This window comes from Ursus americanus, chromosome 13 (genome assembly GCF_024610735.1).
Source record: "Ursus americanus isolate L20-20 chromosome 13, mUrsAme1.1.p, whole genome shotgun sequence".
Taxonomy (NCBI): Eukaryota; Metazoa; Chordata; class Mammalia; order Carnivora; family Ursidae; genus Ursus; species Ursus americanus.
In genome coordinates, this window is record NC_142139.1 from 61,038,354 (window position 1) to 61,045,079 (window position 6,726).

Here is a 6,726-nt window from a genome sequence, read left to right on the forward strand (position 1 = left end):
TTCCAAATGTTTTTACCATCTATAATATTCAACATTTTAATTATTTTCAGCTCATCAGAAATTTGTCTGGCAAGCACATTCATGCACACAGAAGGACATTTCAGTTAAGAAGATCGGCCCGCCTTACAAAATATTATTGGTCACAAACGACATAGCATTTTTTATTATAATTCTAAGTAAGAATAATTCATTATGGAATATGGGAACTTGGAGCATAGCTAGACAAATCTTAGAAGAGCTAATTACAAGAAACAAAAGCTAAGAGGAAGAAATTTTTATCTTTACAAGCAGACAATATATTTTTAGGATTCTCAAAAAAAGAGGATAAATTAATATATTTTCACTGTAACTACAAACAAATTAAATTTTTTTAAATTAATACCAAAAAAGTCACAATTTTTTTTAAAAAACGTTAAATTCTTTTGAAATAGGTGGCAGAATTGGTGTCAATGTGGGTGGACCACTTTGAATGGATGCATTTCTGAGGATCCCTGGGAGCCATCCATGCAAATTATTGGTTAATAGCTTAACAAATTTAGCTACCTATTAAGCAAAGAAATTACAGTGGTAAATGTTTAAAATAACTGAAGGAATATTGCTTTTAATAAATGTAACTAAAGAAATTCAGGATATGTCATTCGTTGATCCCATTTCAAGAAATCACTTCCAGCATTACGTAGCCAGTTATTACCTAACATTTTAAAAATTCCCTTAGCCACAGCTTTAAGGAAAATATATGCAATAGCTTTAGTTCTGCTGATAGATACCAGAAAAAATCAAAATCAGATTTGTCAATTTAATATGTTTAGATTTTAGCTATAATCTTTGAAATCTTGGGATCTGAAATCTTGGAATCTGAATCTTTAGCTATAATCTTTGAAATCTTGGGATCTGAATCTATATATTGTCTGCTTGTAAAGATTTATTACTATTCCTTGATTTATTAAAATTAAACTACTTTGGCCATGTAGTGGCTCTTTTTCTGAACAATATTAATCTTCTATTGACTTTGTACCACCCTCTTCCTATTTCCCCCACACACACCAGCCCCTAGCAACCACTTTGCTACTATTTGTTTCAATGAGTTCAATTTGTTTAAACTCTGCATAGAAGTGATACCTCACAGAATTTGTTTTCTGTCTGACTTGTTTTACTGAACACAATGCCCTCCAGATTCATCCATATTGTTGCAAAAGACAGGATTCCCATCTTTTTTAAGGCTGAGTAATTTTCCACTGAATATATATGATATTTTATTTATCTATTCATTTGTGGATGGATACAGGTTGTTTCCATATCTTGGCTATATTGTGCATAATGTTGCAATGAACACTGGACTGCAGGTATCTCTTTGAGATCATGGTTTTAACTCCCTTGGATATACACCCAGAGGTGGGATTGCTGGATCATATGGCAGTTTTCTTTTTAACTTCTTAAGGAACCTCCATACTGTTTTCCACAGTGGCTGTACCAGTTCACATTCCCACCATGTACAGGGGTTCTCTTTTTCCATGTATTCACCAGAATTTGCTATCCCTTATCTTTGGTAATAGACATCCTAACAGTTGCAAGGTGGTATCTCATTGTAGTTTTGACTTGCCTTTCCCTGATGACTACTGATGTTGAGCATTTTTCCATGTACTTGTTGGCTATTTGTATGTTCTTGGAAAATGTCTGTTCAGGTCCTTTGCCCATTTTTTAATTGGATTATTTGGTTTTTTTTCTATAGAGTTGCATGAATTCCTGTACATTTTGTATATTAACCTGTTATGTGATACATGTTTTAAAAGTATTTTCTCTCATTCCATACATTGCCTTTTCACTTGGCTCATTTTTGTTTTGTTTTATTTTTATTTTTGTTTTGCTGTACAGAGAAGCTTTTTAAATATTGCCTTTGATTGGGAGTAGAGTTTCATATTCGTGATGGTATTTCAGAATAATGGTACATTTAAAAGTTTACACCAGAGTCGTGATTATCATAAATATCTCACAAGTGTATGTAATGCTTAATATTATTTACAGTGCTTAATACTAAGATGGTATTATCAGAGGAATTAAACAAATGCATTAAAAGATTTTAAAATTGTTATAAACAAACTCGGAATAGAAGAATATAGACTAAACATGATAAAAATGGAATAAGAAGGCAACAAATTACTGAGTAAATAAATATTTATTTCCTATGCACATTAGTGGACAGGCCAAGTACCAAGTGATTTATGCAAAAACTCCTACTTCAATAAAATGTATTAACTAGTGGTGTGTGTATGTGCTGGGATCTAAGACAGAGTAAGAGGCAAGCTATGCCAGCTTCTCAGCACCACGTACAGAAAATGTCTGTGGTGTGGGCTTGCAGCTGGCTGCTGTCAGATTCCTTCGGTTTCTGTTGTTGAGTTGGGTCAGGCAGCCTGGTTTTGGTCATATAAGAGAAATTTAAAAGACTTCTTATTCGCATAATGTGTGGCTTCACTGAGACCAGGGTGTCTCACAGATTTCTTGGTCATCAAAATCTGAATCCAGTACGTCCTGCACGTCAGAAAGGACCCGGTGGGGTGCCTGCACTTTGTCTTGCACGACTGTGTATGCTTTACCCTCACTAAAGCTTTACTTGAGCATAGCCTGTGGGATTTCCTAAGTCCTTCAATTTACCTGGCACTGCGTAATTGCAAGGAGTCATACCATTGTGCATATTTTACAAATCTAAAATATAGATAAGGCTCCACTTTATGGTCAGGAATAACAAGAGTGCCCATTATCACTCTTGCAGTTGAATAGTGTTCTGATAGTTACTGTCAGTGAGATAAAAAATAAATAGAAATGCAAGATGCAAATACTACAATTCCTTCTGAAACCCTGATTGTATATACCGAGGACATCGAATACAAACAACTGAGAAAACTCAAGTTTGAGAGAGCTTAAAGAGTGGCCTGTTTTGCGGCCTCTGCGACCATGCTCATGCCCTTCCCTGGAAGGATACATGGGACTCAGGAAAGCAGTTATTCTCATGCTGCAGTTTATTACAAGGAAAGAGATTAAAACCAGAAAGGGAAAAAGGTGCATGGGTCAAAGTCCGGGGAAACCAGGCACAAGTTTTCAAGTGTCATCTCCCAGCAGAGTCACGTGAACATGCTTAATTCTCTCAGCAAGGAGGTACAAGCCTGTGCAAAGTGCTGCCAATCAGAAGCTCACCCGAGCCTTGGTTCCCAGGATTTTAATTGGGAGGTCAGACACATTGGCAGGAAGCAACTATGTGGTTTCACTAGCATTGCTTTTGAATTAACTAATTTCTCTTAGAAAACCATCAGGTTTTTGCAGTAGGTTTGGAATTGTAGAAAGCTAGCATAATTGTGTAACGAGTTCTTCAAATATAGGAAGACTTATTTTGGTTCATTTAATAAGGACTTTTTCAAGACATACTGGCCATTCCATCCATCATTCTAGGCTGAGACTATTGTGTAGCGATACGGACAAGTCCACCAGTCTCTTGGAATGTATATTATGCCTCTCCATTGGTGAATAAAGGATCAACATTAATGTGAATTGAATACATTCATGCTTTTTATACATCACTGTGTTAACTTTTCTGCCTGAAAACCTGCAACTCTACATCAATCTCAACAAATCAAATAGGTAATTACTGAGCATCTAGGTATGGGCAAAGCTCTCCCAGGTGCTGTGAATATATGCACAGTCTATAACTGTTAGATAAAAAAGTAATACATGAAAAAATAAAATGCATTATTTCACTTATAACAAGATAAGATATGAAGATAAATACATTATTTATTAAAATCCATTTTTTATTCTGTTTGGAACCTAATTACCAATATTGTTGATATTTTAAACAATGTTTTATGTTAGGTTTGATGATCTTTGCTTTATATATATGGAACCTGAGACTAGGAGAACTGAAGTTTCCTGAGAGCCATAAAAACAGTACATACCAGAGCTTAGAATAACAATCCTGCAAAACTCAGGTCCTTTATATCGGTGCTTGTCAAAATATTACAATGAAGGAACACAGATCCATTGAGGACCAATACTTTTGTGAACTACAACAAAACTAAACTACAAGAAATATAAAAATTTCTAAATTATGTAAAAATAAAAGTCAAATTTATTAGATTCTACTTAAAACACATAAGTGTTGTATGAAAGGAGAGAAGGTTAACACTCCCCTCGGGCCTGACAACACCCATATGGTGAAGGCATTGCCACCTATTTCGCGGCATCTAACCATTTTTTGGGGCGCCTGGCTGTCATAGTTGGTGGAACATGCTACTCTTGATCTTGGAGTTGTGGGTTCATGCCCCATGTTGGGTGTAGATATTACCTTTAAAACTTAAATTTTTAAAAATTTCTGCCAAATTATTAAACAAATTTCCAAAGGTGATCTCAATTGCCGTACTTTTCTCATCAAACAATGGTAACAAGCGGTTTGTAGTACTGCCCCGCCTTCGATCCATACTTAGAAGAGCTGATTTCCACTCTGCCACATTCTGGACACATCCAGAGTCCTCTGCTGGAAATTCCGATAGATATTTTGTACACGGGAAAAACTTCTTATGTATTATGAAGTAAGATCCGAAGGCACAAATGGTCATGGTTGGGTAACAGCAGTAAAGAAACATGTCCAATTAAAATAAAAGCTGCATTTGTTTGTTTTTTGAGACATCTATGGGAGATAGATTGAACAGATTGATTGTGAAAATGCCTCTTTGAGGAATCTGAGTTTGATCTTACAGTAAATAAGGAACAATTGTATGCATTTAGCTTTGAAGAGATTCCCTTTCACGGTGAATCCATGATGTCATAGTGCTTTACATTTGGTATGCATATATGCAGAAGTGAAGAACATTGCATAGGCCTATAAGAACTTATTTTTATGTATTGTATTTATTGGTACCTACCTAGAAAAAAAAGTAGAACATTATTTTAGAACGCAAACATGCTACTGGTGTACGTAGAACTCACCTGATCATGTTAATTGGTTTATTTATAACCGATTCCAAAGATAGCACATTATTTAAAGAGAAAAATGAGCACCGAAATAAGTAAGCATGAAATTTGGAAATATGGTGATTTAATTATTGATGATTTCATTATCGATATATGGATGTAGCTTTTTGTATGTTAATATGTTAATGTCGTGTTGATAAATAAACCGGTTCCGTGATTCACAATCTAAAGTTGATCAGCCAGTGTCCAGCTAAAGAAATACCTGTATATATTACCATTTTCCTGCATTTCTTAAAATATTAGAGATGAGAATGTGTGTTGTCCGCCTCTAGTCTTTACTACATTTTTTTAACCATATTGGTTTTTATAGAACCTGTATAAGACTTTTGGTGACATGAACCCTCTACCCAGGGAAAAATACGCAGTATTGATCCCTGTGAGATTTTGTACACATCACAAAAGGTATGGAGACCCCTGTAGCTCAAACTTTGACTCTACAGAGATTCAAAGTTTAAGAATTTGGATTGAAGGCTGGTCTGCCTACATCCTCCCCCTTAGAATGTCTGTTGCTTACCAAAAGCTTTTAGTTAATATTACTCCCCAAATTCTCCAATGCTTCCTTCCATTTAAGCTAAGTATAAATGTGGGATTTTTTCCTTGTTTCTGTATTCCCGTTAACAGGAGTCAGTAAAAAAGACATCTTCATTTTATTTCTTTATCACCATTCTTTATAGTAAATCAAACTAAATGAAGAGTTAGGGTTAGGATAAGACCACAAAAGGAACAGTTGCTCAAAACTCATATTTTCACTAGTGAAATCTCATTGCATTTAATAATTCATCAAATAAAATCCTCTTTCCTTTTTGCTAATCATCTAATAAGATTGAATGAAAAACATAACAGTTTATTCGCTTATTTAAAATATATTTACTGAGTGCCTTCTATCTACCAGTGATTAATCTGGCCATAAAATAGACAAAATACCATGTTCTCATGAAGCTTAAGCTAATGGTGCCTTATGAAACAATGGACATAAGGAATAAGTATTTTTATGTAGGATATTAGAGGGTGAAAAATTATTTATGAAAAGCTGGGCTAGGAAAGTGAGCTAAGACTTCCCAGGGAATGGGAGCAGTTGTAATTTCAAGAAGGACTATCTGAGCAGAACTCATTGAGAGAGCGATACGAAGAAGACCTGGCAAGTACGGAATGTCCAATGGTGAGAGCTAGAAATTAAGGAACACTCAGTATAACTAACGTGAAAGAACAAAGGAGAGAGTAGTAGGAGATAAACTCAGAAAGGAAAAGAGGGTGAGGAGGGTAGGGACTATCATAAAGACCTTCACTTTTACTTCTGAGTGAAAAGAGGAGAAACTGAATCATTTTCAGTATGAAAGCAGATTATTCACCTTTCAAAGGTGCACCTGTAATGTATAAGGTAAGAATTGTAGCCAAATTTGGAGGCTATTACACTACTGAAAGTGAAATATGATAACCATCGAGTGCAAAATGACAGCAGTGAAATTAGTGAAAAATAGACAGATTTTGTATATATTATGAAGGCAGAACCAACCTATTTCCTGAATTCCCTGATGCGGAATATGAGAGAAAGCAATGGATGAAGTATGACTTCAAGATTTTACCTAAGCATCCTGAAGGATGAAGTTCCCAACAAACTGGACTGGATAAAGTTGTGGATTGAGCAGATTTTAAGGAAAGGTCAGGAGTTAAATTTTGGAGTTCAGGAGTAAAGTCTGTATAGAGACA

The 6,726-nt window shown here is 35.2% G+C and overlaps 1 pseudogene; it reads left to right on the plus strand.

The window, feature by feature from the left end:
* The first annotated feature begins 4,144 nt into the window (after positions 1-4,144).
* On the plus strand, positions 4,145-4,245 carry LOC123793594 (U6atac minor spliceosomal RNA; annotated as a pseudogene).
* The last annotated feature ends 2,481 nt before the right edge of the window (positions 4,246-6,726 follow it).